The sequence below is a fragment of the Lycium ferocissimum genome, chromosome 7 (genome assembly GCF_029784015.1).
Source record: "Lycium ferocissimum isolate CSIRO_LF1 chromosome 7, AGI_CSIRO_Lferr_CH_V1, whole genome shotgun sequence".
Lineage (NCBI taxonomy): Eukaryota > Viridiplantae > Streptophyta > Magnoliopsida > Solanales > Solanaceae > Lycium > Lycium ferocissimum.
In genome coordinates this window covers 29,478,625-29,496,527 of record NC_081348.1, presented here as the reverse complement: position 1 = coordinate 29,496,527, position 17,903 = coordinate 29,478,625, and the positions used below count along the sequence as shown (strand labels likewise).

Here is a 17,903-nt window from a genome sequence, read left to right as displayed (position 1 = left end):
TAAAAATTTTGTAGTATGTGTTTTTTTGTTTTTTTTTTTTTTCTATCATGCGTTCTTTGGATGGTTCTGTGGTGCTCTGGTTACGGTGTAACCGATCATTTAACTAAGGCCTTCAGAAAGCTTACGATGCCACTTTTTTTTCAGTAAAAGAATAGGAGGTAAAGTGACATAAGAGCAGTAATTTATTTTCTCTATTTGGCCCAACGAGACTTCTGTATATGTTTGGCCCAATATTTTTATGCTCTATGACCATTGGTCATACATAGTGCTCAAACATGAATCCTTTATTGTTTTTTGGCTAAGATAATTTTAAATAAAAGATGCAATTCCCCGTAATTTTTTTTGTGTGAAAACCTTAATGAAAATCTAGATCTCCAACTTTATTTCCTCATTGTTGATCAGATTGGAGCATTTATTTTTAAAAGGTCCTATTTGATTCAGTGGAATCCTTGGACATTAAATCTATATCTATATATAATATAAAGTTAGGCATATACAAGGTGATGTGACACCTCTCTATGGCCTAGAATAACATTTATTTATTTTCTCATTTTCTTGGACTTTTCTCTCATTTTTAATGTGTTATATATTAAACAAAATAAATCAAAAAGCTACTCTCTTAAATTCGAAATGTTAATCCTCCAATATATATATTAAATGCCCTTTGCAATAAAACCCAAGTAACCCACTAATCAGACCACGTAGTATAATATTTATAGTGACAATTCATTACGGATAATTATAGCGACAATTCATACCTTCGACTCTTGATATTCTACTTTTTGGCCTATATATATCTTCTTATTCTCTCTCTGTTTTTTTTTTTTTTTCTTGAGTATGCTATTCTCTCTTGTGCCTTTTCAACTGCGAGCCAAAAATATTCAATATCTTTTTCTCCACACGCAAGGTATCTAATAATCTTATAATCTAGATATTTAGATGACTTAATTTTATTTATATTGATTGTTTATTTGCTCTTTTTTTTTTTCCGAGTTTGATCTTCTCTTTGTTCATTATTTTAGCTAGGTAACTATTGTTTTTCGTTGTTTTGGTAGGTGGTTATTGGAGATGTCATATACTATTAAAGAATAAGAACGTAAAGAAGAATCTACAAAAATTATTGATTATTTCTTGGCATTAGTTTCACATGCCAAAAGGTTTGATTTTAGTATTAATAGATCATGGTATTTTAGTATTAATCAGCATATGACGTGTATATCTTGAATTCATATTAGATGGTTTATAAAGGATTAAACAAAATCAAACTACCATTTAGATTTGCATTACCAAATTGTTACGTTATCCTTTTTTTTTTCCTCACTTCTTCACCACCTTTATTTTTGTTTCTTTTCAAGTTAACATTTATTGATTTAATGATTAGTTTCATATTCGACCTTGATATCTCTGAATAAACTTTCAATCAAAAGAATATATATATATATATATATTGATTTAAAGAACCCTGAAAAAAAAAATCGTGAAAAGACCTTTGTTAATAAGTAGTATTTCTTTTGTAAAAATTATTACACTAAAATCTATTTATTTTATGATTGCGCGAAAAATGACAAGATACACTAGTTTTTTATTCTAAAAAGACACTTTCCTTGGTTTAATGATAAGTGGATTAACGAAACTATTGGATTTTTTTTTACCCTTCATTGCTTTCCGGAGGAAAATCATGTGCAGACGTCTCTTTCTTTACTAAGAACGCAACAGTGATTGTGAAGTAGAAGGAGAACTGGAAAACTTTAATTTCTTTTCACGCAGAACTGCTGTTTTTTGTTTCAGTGTTTTTTTTTTTTTTTAAATCTGTATAAAAAGGGTAGAATACTTTCACCAAAAAGGAATAGAAAAGTTATGCTACTTGTTTTTTCAATTCTTTCAATATCCTTTTCTTTTCTAGTGCAAAGTTTTTTAGTTTTCTTTGAAAAGAAAGAGTTGATCGTGTCAAATCATGGGCCACATATAGTCAAACAAGAAAAAGTATTTTTTCTCCATGTCTACTTTGTTTATCACAGTGAATCATGTACTTTCACGTGGTCCCACATATGAAAGTAGCAAATGTTTTATTAGTCAGCTTATGTGATGCAGACCCTTGCCCGCCCTTGTTTTGATTAAATAGTACTTCTTTGAAGTGTAGTGATTGGATAGTACTTCTTTGAAGTGTAGTGATTGAATCTCTCCTTTTATTCAAATTCCACTAATGTGAAAGAGATTTATTCTCCTACCGTGGCTTAGGGATCCCTTTTTTTGGATACTTTATGTCTTGTTTAATTCAGAATTTATGCTTATTATTACATCTTGAATTTACGTGATTTAAGATAAGCATTTCTTAGATGATTGATTATGTTAGATTTGCGACATACTAGAATTCGAGATGATGATTGGGAACATAGTGAACTTTTGATTGAACCTAGTATGAAATAGATATTAACGTGATTAATTATTTTAGGAATTTCTATGTATATGAATTTAGGCATGTGGAAAGTGCATAGTCGTCTCATGATAGTTTATACTTGTTTAATTCAGTATGTCAACTACTGCAAAAAATATTGTGTAGAGCTTCACAAAGGTGATAAGTTAAATGGAGACAATTACGAAATATGGAGCATGAAATCCAATATGTCTGAAAGAGCGAGGAGGCTCTTGAAGCTCTTAATGGGTCTATGACACTTCCTGAAAATGGTGATACTCCCCAACATGTGAAAAATCTTGAGACTTATCAGGTCTGAAATGGTGATACTCCCCAACATGTGAAAGATCTTGAGACTTATCAGGTTTGGAAAAAGAAAAATTCTCTTACTCACATATCGTTCTTTGAGCAACATAGACAACGATATTATGAGAGAATTTCGAATGTATGACAATGCTAAGGACATGTGGTCCGCATTAAAGGAAAAGTTTGGTCATACTTCAGTTGCCAAGTTAAGTGCCCTTACTATTAAGTTTGATACTTATAAGAAGCGTCCTGATCATACTATGCGTAAGCATCTGCGCCATATGTCGAATATGGTGAATGAACTGAAAGATGCTGGTCATGTGTTGACCGAAGAGCAACAAGTACAAGTTGTGATTCGATCCCCACCCCAAAGTTGGGAAAATATGAAAATGTACTTAACCCATAATGTTAGCATAAAGAATATGGAAGATACTAGGTGTCATTTGGATCTCGAGGAAGAGCGCCTCAGGATGGACAAAGCTACTACAAGTGTGTATGTGGCGAGTTCAGGTCCAGAATGTGGACAAGGCAAAAAAATACAAGTATGGTGGGTTTCTCAAAACGAAGGGGAAGGGACAAGCCTCAAAAAAACCTAAATATAATCAACAAGACAAGAAAGGTGCTTTTGTTCGAAAGAAGAAAATGAATATGGCAAAGCTCAAATGCTACAAGCACGAGAACATGGGACATTTTGCTCGTGACTTTCCCGAGCCTAAAAAGGTATATGACCTTATTTCCAATTTACTTAGTGATGTAAATGTATCATGTTCTGCTTATCTAACTGAATCACATCCTATGTGGATTGTAGACTCGGGAGTCGCTGACCATATAGCAAAAGACAGATATGCATTTGTAGAATTTCGACGAATTCCACAAGGAGAAAAATGGATTTATGTGGGAAACAACTCCAAAGTGGAGGTTAAAGGGATTGTTACCTGCAAACTTGAGATGCGTGGTGACCGAACTTTTTTTCTACATGATGCACTATTTGCCCGTCAATTCGCCGGAATCTAGTCTCTATCACAATGTTGATTAATTTAGGATTTCATTTAATCTTTCATGAATACGGTTTAGATTTTTATTTGGCCAAGATAAAATATGCCACTGGTTATCCTTGTAATGGTTTTATTCTATTGGATAGAGTACCTAGTTTCGATAATAATAATATTAGTTTTTCTTATTTACGCCTACTTCTAATTGTGAAAATGATGTAAATATATGGCATGCTAGGCTTGGCCATATTGGCCAGCAAAGAATGAATCGCTTAGCCAAAGAACATCTTCTTGGATCTACAGACAAAATAGATTTGTCTATTTGCGAATATTGCCTAGCCAGAAAAACTACAAGAAAACCATTTGGAAAAGGTATAAGAGCCGACACTCCGTTGCAGTTAATTTATTCTAACATTTGTGGTCCAATGAATGTAAGGCCAAGACATGGTGTTGCTTATTTCGTCACATTTATCGATGATTGTACTCGATATGGTTATGTCTATTTGATTTCTCACAGATGTGAAGCTTTTAGTTGCTTCGTTAAGTTTATGAACTTAGTTGAGAATCAACTAGACAGAAAAATCAAAGCTTTAAGAATCGATCGAGGAAGAGAATATTTATCTGATGAGTTCAAATAATTATGTGGTGAAAAGGGAATACAAAGGCAATTAATCACTCCCTACACTCCACAACAAAATGGTGTTGCAGAACGACGAAACAGAACCTTGTTAGAAATGGTTAGGTCCATGATGGCACAAGCAAAATTGCCTATCACCTATTGGGGTGAGGCTTTGCTCACTGCTGCATTTGTGCTTAATCGTGCCCCTTCTAAGTCAGTTACATCTACGTCGTATGAGTTATGGACTAAACGAAAGCCTGATTTGAGCATTTTGAAGCCTTGGGGTTGTGCTGCTTTTATACTTAATCCTTATTCCTGATATGGAAAATTAGGTCTAAGGGGAAGAAAATGTATCTTTATACGATACTCTGAACAGCCTAAGGGTTATATGTTCTTGAGTGAACAAGATAGTGGCACTGTGACTGAAGTTGAATCATGCGATGGTACATTCTTAGAGAATGATTTTCCTAAGCAGGGTGAGATAGGTCAAGACTTATATCTTTATGAAACTACGGAGCAGATCGCTTCCGCTATAGACGTTCAAATAAATTTGAGTGGGAGTCATTCAGATGATAATGGATCAGTTCCTACTAACACAAATACTCAATCAGTATTGAATCCTTTTGATATTGGTGGTCCGAGTAGGATTTATCAATCTCAACCTCGATGAACGCGTCATCCAAAAATTTTGCTTCGTCGATTTGAGATTGAAGGGGAAGCATTTATAGTTACTCCACAAGATGAAGAAAAGCTACGAAATATAAATAAGGCTCTTACATACCCCGCTAAGGATATATGGTTAAAAACAATGGATGGGGAAATAGAGTCAATGAAATCAAACCAAGTATAGGAATTGGTTGATATACCAATGGGTCGTAAAGCTATTGGGAACAAATGGGCTCTCAAAATCAAGCGTAAGACTGATGGTAGTATCGAAAGATATAAAGCTCGACTCGTAGCTAAGGGGTATACACAACAAGAAGGAGTCGATTATGAGGAAACTTTTTCACCTATTTTGAGGTTTAACTCAATAAGGCTAATTTTGTCGATGGTAGCTAATTTAGATATTGAATTGCATCAAATGGATGTAAAAACCGCATTCCTCAATGGAGAACTAGAAGAAGAAATCTATATGGATCAACCAGTAGGTTTTGTGAAAAAAGGTCAAGAGCATAAAGTATGCCGACTTCGTAGGTCAATTTATGGCCTTAAGCAATCTTCTACACAATGGTATCTACGTTTTCATATGAGATCATCTCATATGGTTTCACTATGATTCATAAAGACCATGTGTGTACATCAAAAGATCTAAAGATAAGTTTGTGATCTTATCATTATATGTAAACGTCACACTTATAGTTGCAAGTGACATAGAGTATGTTAAAGAAATCAAAGGGTGGTTATCATCAACATTTGAGATGAAATATATGGGTGAGCGTCATATATTCTTGGAGTTAAGATTTCAAAGAGATCGTTCAAAGAGATTGTTATCTTTTTCACAAGAGCCGTATATAAAGAACGTCCTTGAACGATTTAATATGCAAGACTGCAAACCTATAAACACTCATGTTTCTAAAAGTGAAGCTTTAAGCCGGAGGATATGTCCTCAGACTCCACAAGAGAAGGAACAAATGAGAAAGGTTCCTTATGCCAATGCCATTGGTTGTCTAATCTATGCTATGATGTGTACTAGACCTGATATCTGTTATGCCGTAGGGTTAGTTAGAAGATTTCAATCTGACCCAGGACAATAACATTGGAAAGCAGTTAAAAGGATATTAAGGTATTTTAAAGGCACAGTCGACTATTCCTTGTGTTACCAAGGAAATGATCTACAACTCAAAGGTTACACTGATGCTGATTGGGGAGGAGATTTAGATGAGAAGAAAAGGACTCTGGATATATGTATTAACTTGCACTTAACAAAGGCGCCGTATCGTGGAGTAGCAAGAAGCGATCATGCATAGCCTTATCGACAATGGAAAGGTGAATTTGTGGCACTTTCAAAATATAAAAAAACTATAAACTATACATTTTTAGAATCACTTGGGTGTGTATAACAATGTTGTTGAACTGTCACCATCAATTATGATAGTGGGGCTGCAATCGCCCACCTGTGAAAAGATCCAAAGTGCCATGGGAAGACAGAAATATATTGACATTAAGTATAATTTTGTTAAGAAGACATGGTTGTATAAAAGTGAACGTGAAATACATATCTACGCATCAGATGATAACAGATCCCTTAACGAAACACATAGCATGTGATGCTTATGAAAGACATGTGAAGTCATTGGATTTGCGTAGATGCTAATGTATTTTTATTTTTATTTTTATTTTTCCCAATCACGTTCATGTAAAATTACATTATTGAAGTTAATGTTAGTTTATGCCTAATTATCCATTCTTGTTGGTTCATATACATATAATATTTTATATTTAGTAAATAAATTTCTAGCATAAGAAGTATGTCAGACAAACAAAAAGATTGGCCTATTCACACAGTCAATCGGCTCTATTGTCTAAGTGACAGATAGAGATGAGACAATTATAATCTAATTATTGCCAGAATTGATGATAAACGAGAGCTTGAAGTTTATAATAAGAATGTCGTTTGTTTTTGTGTTTAATCATATGTGATTAAAAAATGAGTTAGTACGATGTTCTTAATACTTGATGTGAGTTCTAATGAATAAAATGATTGACTAGATTTATGAACTCAAAGTTAGACATGATTGTAGGATTATCATCCTGCTTACGATGTTTAATTTGTAAAGACATACGCTCCATGGAAAAGAGTCAATGCGTACGATACATGCTTATACCATGTATGCATATAGTGACTCATAAGGGCACTATAAGTTTAATCTCTACTTGTTATCATGTGAACCTTGAAAATTATAAGTAATTTTCCACGTTGTATCCTCATGATTTTGATCTGTTTCTTGAGATTCAATTTGGTGTTTGCTATCTTAGAATGTTGCCAAGAGATCATACTTGATTCGGTCTGGCGGGACATTTCTAATAAGGCATATCAGATTGAGATTAAGAGATTCACGAGAAAAGGAAGATCATTAAGTATTATCACATTAATTGTGTTCATTGACTGGTCCTTTATGTTTGTGTTTGAGACAAGAATATAATGATGAACTCAAATTTAAGACAGAGATTGTGAAAGATATGAATGTGATAAATGATCTAGGGTACTGCATACTATAATCTACTCTAAGTTTCATTGAACGAGATGCTCTATATTCCTAACAGATGTATAGCAATGAAGCTCACGGCGCATGCACTAGTCACACGGGGTAGGGTAGTATGTATGAAAGTTATAGAAGGTGAATGAGAATTGACCCACTATGTGTGTGGGAGATAGGAGATGGAATTAGATTTAGGTCACCCATATGGATCAACCGGATCCATATAAATATAAATAATAAATAAATATATATTTATTATATATTTAATTTATATTAAAAGGATGAAAAGACACAACTATCAGGACTCCTCCACAGGCAATTGTCTTGGTAATACATTAAATAGGAGAGCAACTCACAGCATTGTTATTTATTCAAAAACACGGACAAAAACTTCTCCTTCTTTCTTCTCTAATTAAGTTCACTTGGGGATTCTGGTAGGAATTCTTCCTGAAGCTAGAATGAACTTTCTGGCAACTAAGGTACGCGATATGTTGTGGCTATTTAGGTGTGATTCGTGTTTCATAAACATGTGATTACCTTCCAATTTGACTTCAGTGAAGACGAATTCAATGATCACACTGCTTGTGTGTTTGATTTAATTCTTCATGGCCAATTGACATATTGCCTATTGATGCCAGTTTAAGTTTCTTTCTTTTTCTTGGCTTAAAGTTCATCCAGTCAGAATATATATTAAAATAGCCTTCTCATTTCTTTCTGTATAGAGCAATACGTAACCAAGCAATTTTCAGTTTTAGTAGAGAAAAGCATGTTGATGGTTTTGGCTAGACAGCTCATTTACAAAATTTTAGCCAAAATTCAAATATTCTGGAAATTTTATACTCCCTCTTCCCATTTATAGGAGGGTTGACCAATTTAGGAGTCAAATAGCTTTTTCTTTGACTCAGTTTCAGAAACTATAGATTAACCCACAAATATATTTTATAATAAAATTTACATATTTGAAAACTACATAAAAAGTACTATAAGTCAACATAATTAATAATTCACAATGTATGAAAAGAGTTGATGAAAATCATAGTCAAAGAAAGAACTATTTGACTCTCCGAATAAGTCAAAATTCATATAAATTGAGACGGAGGGAGTATGGTATAGCCACCCACTAAAATAATTATTGAATAGCGGTTGTAAATACTTTTAGCCAATCGTTCAAATGTGTTAAAAGCCCCATTTCGTGGTGGCGTGTTAAAGGATTGCATGTTCATTAATCCTCCGACGTGGTGGCGTGAAGCGCGTTTAAGCGTGTAAAATTTTACCGGTGATTATGATACAAATTAGCGACAAGAAACCTGATAAATTGTTTATAAATAAAAAGGGTACGAAAACAGAGAAGTTGACAGTGTACCATGCAATTCTTTAAATACAAATGGTAGCGTGATCATTCAAGAGAATCGGCACTTAGATACACTCAAGTTATTTATTGTTAATTTTAATCAGATTGCACATGTATATTATGAGTGTTTATTAAAGCGAATATTCAGTTCAGTTTCCATTTCAAAATCTGGCCATGGCGTTGACAATAAGAGTAGTGCTTGATCTCTTACTAGTTATTTCTATGATTAGTTTAGTGGTTCTTCAACAGAAGGTAATGCTCAAGGTATCAAAGCTTAAAACCTACAGGATTGAAGTGAAGTAATTTGATAAATATATCAGTTGGGTGACTCACTTTCTGATACCGGCAATTGCATTAGAGAGCGCCTTTGTAGACTAACTCTGCATGTAGAAGACTTCATATGGAATGAAAGTTTTTAAAAAAGCGACAGGACGTTGTTCTGATGGCATGCTCATGATTGATTTCATAGGTATACCTGTAGTACCTTTAATAATGACCTAATAATGTAAATATTTTTTTACACTATTACTGATTGTGCACTTCTATATATGTACTTTCTTTTATTTTTGACAGCTTTGGAATCTGGTCTTTTACGCTCTAAATCCATGCAAGGATCAAAATACAAATTTTGAGCATGGAGCAAATTTGCAGTAGCAGGGCTATAGCTACATCAACAAATTACATGGCAAAGAGAAGATTTCTGTGTCCTTTACAAATAAGTTTCATTAAAGTGTGCAACTTGATTGGATGTCTTCCCATTTTGAAACCATTGGTATTTAATTAATTTGCTAAATACCTCCAATTAAGAAAATTGTGTGGTTTAATTTCTGGTTATAAGCTAATTAACAGCAGGCGCACGAGTTCAATTAATATGTTTTATGGTTCTTGCTTGCCAGATAATTGCCGAGAGAAAATTGAAGAATTCACTTTTCTAGTTGGAAAATCGGAGGAAATGAATTCAATTGCCAAAACTATCATAAAGGGTAAACTATTGACGAGTTGCGAAGACTGGTGCCAGACGTTGAACTGGATATCATTCATAGTGTTAAGTGGTTAATTGCATTAATCTATCTCTTTCGTGAATTTTATTTGGCTGAAACTTTTTTACCTAATGATCATCAATTACTACCAGCACTTTTTTTCAGAGAGTCATTGGTTTTGGGGCTACTAGAATTGTAGTTCCAGGCAATTCCCAATGAAGTTGTGTCCAAACTCCTCTAACGAAATTCAAGACCAACAACTCAACTGCCTACGATAGTACCATTGCTTGAAAGATTTAAATAAGTTTGCAATGTTCTACAATCATCATTTGCAACAGGCCATTGATAGGCTGAAGAAAGGGTATCCAAAGATTACGTTGATTTATGGTGACTATTACAACGCCTATATGTGGCTTCTACAAAATACTGTCACTCTTGGTAAGTGCTCAAAAATATTGTTTTATTTTGAATATATAAAGTCAGATGGATTTACGAACTTTTTTGTACGTATTCGAAGTTGACAAAAACTCTCTACAAAAAGCATGTTGTGGAGGGAGGTGACTTCTGTAATTACGACCTTAAGTAAAAATGTAGTGCTCAGAGTCCCCGTATGTGTGACTAGTACTTACATCAGTTGGGATGGAATTCATTTGACACAAGAAGCATATAAATGGTTGGCAAGATGGCTAATTCATGACATGTTACCGCAACTGAACTGCCAGTTTAAATTATTACTATCTTAATTTCTAGCCAAGTGTATGAATAATGCGTTAGAACATACTATTAACCATGCGGTTTGATTATAGTATAATTCTTTATGGAACAATTGTTTATTTATTTGTTCAATTCAATAAAGTTTTATTTGAATAGATCATTTGTTCATATGTTTGCCCTTTACTTATATAGTAGACGATTTAGTGTATGGTGTTTTAGATCATACGCGAGAAGATTAAATTGTTGGTTCTTATAAGTTATAAAGTTAATGTTCAATCAAAGATGGCGGGCAAAATGTTTTGATGATTATAGCATAAGATTAGAATATAATCTATCTTGATTATGGAATATGGTCTTATTCAACTTCTCTTTGCTAGTACGTTTTGTATGTATTGAACGGATCAAGTAGAGATAAGTGTTTTTTGCTTGAATATATAAAACAACCTCTCTAGCTCATTAAATGTACTTATACTCTTAATCATGATCGATTGCTATGATCAATATGTTGTTTGTTATTTTGATTTATTAAAAGGTACGACTCAATTCGAGTCAATGTATTCATAGTAAAATTGGATAATGGCAAAATGCATTTTGTGAAATAACAATTAGTTGATAGAATCCATGTGTCTGATCCTTAGATTGATGATACCCCTTAATGGATGTATGAGTTTTCATTTTAAAAACCATGAGGTGGATTTTTGTATGTCACATGAAATAAGTTAGCGGAAGTATAAGATTAAATTAGTCAATGAATTAAATTGTCAGTAATTTAATTTATTTAATTATTATCTGTAATCTTAACGTAGAGTTAAATAAGTTTTAATAAAAGATATCGAAATTGAGCGGGGGTGCAATTACGAGGTTTAGTGGAATAAATTGTAATTTATTGTGGTAGGATTAATTCACTCATATTCCGAATTAATACCGCAATAGGAAGCCTCATTATTAAACTTGTGGTCCCTTTTGTGCCTAAATATTCTAGAACAAGAAAAATAAAAGGAAAAATAATATCCTTGGTGGGTAAGGAAAGTGTCACACGTTTTTGGCTATGGTTTTACCCTAAAAACGTGTATATATAAACAAGGCCATTCAGCCCTAAGTGATATACATTCTCCAGCCGTAATACTTGCCACTCAAGTATTTCGTTCATAGAAATTCAGGATACACAGCAAAAGATCGCAGACTTGGAGAGCACAGCTGCTGTTGAAGATTTGTGTAACAGCTTGAAAATGTTAGTATTCCAATCTCGTGTTTGATTATGTTTGTCTAGTGTACAGGTTAGAGTTTGATCTTGGGTGTTGCTTCCTCTGCATATATGCCTTTAATCCATCATAACGCATTGATGACATTATAGCCCAATTGAAATAGCAATTAGCAAGTGCTTTCTCTTTATTGCGCAAGTGCGCATTACTATCTTAATTTCTAGGCAAGTGTATGAATAACGCATTGATGACATTGTAGCCAATTGAAATAGCAATTAGTAAGTGCTTTCTCTTTATTGCGCAAGTGCACGCATTACTCTTCTGAATGCTACTCGTATTTTTTTTAATTATTCTCTATTACTATCAATATGAACAATTTGATTGTAAAGTACAGGCAGGTTTAATCAGTGGCGGACCCAGAATTTTATACAAGCGGGTTCAATTAATGAATAGAGATCAATGGTGATAAATAATAATGTAAGCAACATCGAGCATAATAAGCTAGATTTGCCCGATGTTATTTTATTTGTTCTTTTTTGTTAGTAATGTAACATAAGAATAAAGTTATTTTAAATTCCACTCTTTTTTTTATTTAACAAAGTTGAAATAATTTTTGAAAAGAATCACAAAAAAAAAAAAAAATTACATTCATTATTAAACAAATCTATCCCAATATAAAATTACTTCAACAAAGAATTTAAAATTTAATAGCTCTATGTAATTATAAATCATTTATAATTATCGGTGTTATTTACGAACGAAAGACAATACCAAAATGTTTAAACAAAACAAAAATAATATAAAAAAAATGAACTAAACTAAAAATTAACTACAAACTATATATAATTTCAACGAATATAGTTGCATGTTGTAACAAAAACTATGAAACAGAGTACCAAAATTCAATTTATAAAAAGTTTAAATTTTTTTGAACTAAAATAGATTTTAAGAATATTATTATTAAATTTGAGTAAGAAATCAAACTATAAAAGATGAAATAGAATAAGAAAGACAATATAAAGTATTAAATTTTACTAGCTAGCAGTTGACTTGCATTAATTGAATATAGTTGGTCTAATGGTCAATTATTATTTCTTCTTTCTGTAAAATCAAAATAGAATACTCAATCATGAATAAATGCAGGCAAATACTCTCCTTCTTTTTCTATAATGTAAACAAAAAAGTCTATATAAGTAAAATATTAATAAATTAATAATATAAAAAAAGAAAAGAAAAAAAAGAAACATGCTTGCCAGCTTCTTGATAGAACAAGAAAATGATTATTGCTTCTTTCTTTAAAACCTCTATAGACTAGGCTGGGATCTTATCCATTTGTAGATAGAGCTTCGATAGTTGCTAGGTCTAGAGGGAAGTTATGAGCATTACGTTCACGCATTTGCAATGTTATAAAAAGAATCGATCCCACGTTGTCACTGTGGATTGAACCCACTTGACCATTGCTCTACACCAAAGGCTTGTATCAAGTGGATTCAATTCTTTTATATAGTCAGATTTAAAAATATATTTTTGCTTCTATAAACAGTAGATTTCCGGACGAATTGAGCCCACTTGACACCACATGGGTCCGCTCCTCGGTTTAATGCAATCTTCCATTTTTTTTTTTTTTTTGGGTGCCTTGTTTCTCCTTTTCATCTGAAGTCAACTGGAGAAGTGATTGCTTTCATTTTCTTATTACCCAATTCACAACCTTCTGCTTTATTCTCTAATGTCGTGCAAGCCATCTGACTATATTTTCTATCAATCAAAGGATAGAATAAAGTTTCTTTTGTTTCTGAAAACAACCATGTACTTCTGCAGCAAAATATGATTTCCCTGATAAATTTGCTAACAATATGGCTTTGATTTGCATGATTGTAAAATTACTTTGACAATTCTTTTCTAATGCTTGTACTCAGATTATAAAATAATTTTGTAAGTAGTTTACACCAAATGTATAAAGCATAACTTTTTTCTTTATGTCTGCCCTGTGACCCCTGTCCTGCGCCGTTAAAATTCTGCCCCGATAAATATTTACTCACACCGGGTATTTACACCAATTAATTAATTTATCATGGTTAAGTGATTTAATGAAATGAATATATACATTAATTAATTTTGGTTGAGTGTAATTGCATATTCAAATACATGTAAATACATTAACATTTACCATTAACAAAACAGTGTGAATAAATTTCTATAATCCCGCTACGCCGGCACTTTGGGCCGTTTTGTTGGCTGTTCCACCAACCGCTGCTAATCGAAAGAAACTTTACGGCGGTTTCCATGTGCGGCTAGGAAAGATTATTAAGAAAAATCCTTTTGCACGTTTTGCAATGTCTTTTGAATTAATTAGCAGTGCTCCTTATTTTATTCAGACTTCACTATTTTTATTCTTTTTTGTGCTTTGTTTCTCTAATTCGTTGTGTAGTCACATCGAATTTTTTTAATTCATTATTAAATAGATTACACGATCTTCGTGCAAGCCATCCGAAGTTATTTTATTTTTGATTATAGTACAGATTACAACACTAGGAGATCTGATAAATTATTTATAAAGACAAAAGGAAAGGAGACAGACGTTGACTTTTCAAACGTGTATCATGCAATGCTTTAAAAATGTTAGTGGTAAATCAACAAATCTTGGCTTATTAGCTGCCATTTAGATACACAGAATTATTATTATTATTATTATTATTATTATTATTATTATTATTATTATTCGTATATCCATGTTAATCGGTACAAATATTTTAAATAGTACATATAATATTCAAATATGTATGCGATGAGTTATACTAAATTTGAATGGGGAAAATGCAAGCTCAAACTAATAAATATTAAGTTTATTCGGTCGACTTAGTTGTTGAACAAAAGATAATTATCGTTTGGACAATTAAATTTAGTCACGTAAATACGATTGTCATATCAATATTCAACGTGATGATTTTATTGTTTATAGTTTATGTATGACTATGAGTAACGTTGGCTATGGCTGCAAATATTTCATGTCTAGAAGTTTCTTTTTATCTTTAAGAAATTGAAGCCACCTTACTTTTACAGTCGCCTACATATCAAGAAGTTGTTGCAATGAAAGTAATATTTTGTAGAAATTGTATAGAAATTCGATCAACGTATGTCTTTCTTAGGATGACTATATATCATTGTCGATTTTTACGTGTAAAGCTACAAAATAATAATTATTTGTAGAAGTTATATAGAAAGTCGATCAACATATGCCTTTCTTGACCGGTTGATTATATGAATTAATGAATCTGTTATGGTAGATCTCGAGTTAGAGAATCTGGTACAATATTTACAAATGCTCATGTCAAAATAAATTTTTACAAATATTGAAATTCATCATTTAAACAGGAAAATCGTAAAATTGCAGCTTCGGATCATAGAAGCGTAAAATGATTTTTTTTTTTTTTTTTTTTAAATTTTCTAATGATCCATTTTTTATTCAGAGAGTCATTGGTTTGGGGCAACTCGAATTGTAGTTCCGGGCAATTTTCCATTTGGTTATGGCCCAAGTTTACTAACGCAATTCATGACCGACGACTCAGCTGCCTACGATGAGTATCATTGCTTGAAAGATTTAAATAATTTGGCTATTTTCTACACGATCATTTGCAACAAGCTATTGATGAGCTGAAGAAAGATTATCCAACCATTACACTCATTTATGGCGACTACTACAATGCCTATCTGTGGCTTCTACAAAATGCCTCGAGTCTTGGTTATTGCTAAAATGTCGTAAATTTCCTACTTATAATCATAAGTTCTTTTTTCTATTTTTTCTTGCCCAGTAAAGTTTTCAGTATTGTAAATTAACAATTCCCAATGATTTTAATATATGCATTTTCAAACTTTTCTTAATTGAAATACATTGCAGGATTTGACAAAAACACTCTACAGAAAGCATGTCGTGAAATAGGATGAGACTATAATTATGACAAAGTAAAAACTGTGGTGATCCAGGTGTCCCAGTGGGTGTTGACCCTAATACTCACATCAGTTGGGATGGAATTCATTTGACACAAGCAGCATACAATTGGTTAGCAAGATGGCGCCAAATGTATATTACATTTACATTTTTGGCGCGGATTGTCCCTATTTCGCGGTGGTCTTTAATTTTTTCCCCTGCTTCTCATTTTATGAAAATTTGTGCCCAAAGTACCCTTATCTATAGGGAAAATGACCTAATAATCTACTTTTAGGCTACATGTTACAAAATATAAGGATACTTTTTCTTATTTACAAAAAACACCAACAAAATTACGAAGTATACCAGATTTTGGTTTAATGGGATCTCACAATTTTAGGCTTTTTTAAAGGAAAAAAATTTGATCTTAAATGTGGGTTTAATTAGGATGATTCTGCGTCGAAACTTCTTCTACTTTTTAAAAAAAGATTTCTCTCTCTCTCCATCTCCCTCTCCTTCTATGATAGACAAAATTTAAGACCTAAAATTCATCTTCTCTCCTAGATTAAATTTTTAGCAATATTACAAAGTATTTTTTATTGCGGCTTTGTGTATTAATTGTATATAAAATTGGTTTGTATCGTTTTGTGATATGTGTGATCATTGTGTGTTTGAAATCTTTATATACTATATAAACTGTAGTTTTCAAAAATATTGAAAACAAGTATATGTATGAAATGTGTATGAAATTTGCTATATATCATTTAGATGTATGTGGTACAATGTGTATGGAATGCGAATAAATTCGATATGAATTAGTGTATGAAATGTGTATGGAATCTGGTTTGTGTCAATCAGAAAACTTATTATACATATATAGTTCTCATAATCTATACATACTTTGATCAGATTTTATACAATTTATATGTACTTTATCATAATCAAAATATTCATACAACTTTTACACATATTTCATACATAAAATTATAACGAATTTATACAGTTATACATATTGCATACAAAAATTTATACATATTATTTTTACGGTGTATGAACTTTGTATGGAATACGGTTTGTATCAATTACAAATTTATAATACATATTTTCTCAACATTTATACATACTTTGATTATATTTTTTACAATTTAAATGTACTTTATCATAATCAAAATACACATACGATTTTTATACATGTTTCATACATAAAAATTATAACGAATTTATATAGTTATACATATTGCATACAAAAATTATACATATATGTTTTCTGGTGTATGAACTTTGTACTAGGCCTATTAACCGGTTTAACCGGAACCGACCGGTAGCCGGTTAGGGAACCGGCCGGTTTCCGGTTAAAAAAACCGAACCAGTTCGCCACCGGTTGAAACCTCAAGCCGGAACCGGTCCGTTAAAAAGCTTCAAAACTCTTTTTTTTTGTTTTGTATTATATATATATTATAGTATCTATTAGTATATATTGTAGGTATATTTACATATGTTATACAAGTTTATAAGTAAAGTTTAAATATTTCTTGACTAACGGGCTAACGACAAGTCGACAATACGAATATACGTGTATACATATATATATTAAGTTATATGCTTAAGTTAACACTATATATACATATACCTAAAATATAGTAAGAATATACGTATATATATCAATATACCTAGGTTATATAACTTATATATATATATATATATATAGATATATGTTTAAGTTATATACTATATATACTTATAACTTATATATATACTTATAACTTATATATATATATATATATATATATATATATATATATATATACATACTTTAAGTATACTATATATACTTATAACATATATTATAACTTATGTTATTTATAGCTTAATTGTTTTCTAAGTTTATAAATTCGTATATACGTATACATATATATATATATATATATATACCTAAAATATAGTAAGAATATACTTATATATATATCAATATATGTATCGGTATACTTAGGTTATATAACTTATATATATAAATATGTTTAAGTTATATATAACTTATATATATGTATAACTTAATATATATATATATATATATATATATATATATATATATATATATATATAAATATACTAAGAATATACTTATAATATATATATATATATAACTTAAACATATATATATTTATATATCTTTAAGTTATATATAACTTATATATATGTAT

General features: G+C 31.5%; 1 pseudogene; it reads left to right on the top strand.

Annotated features, from left to right (window-relative positions):
* Positions 1-9,055: 9,055 nt before the first annotated feature.
* The window catches only part of LOC132062103 (acetylajmalan esterase-like), a 28,122-nt pseudogene continuing 19,274 nt past the window's right edge, over positions 9,056-17,903 (top strand).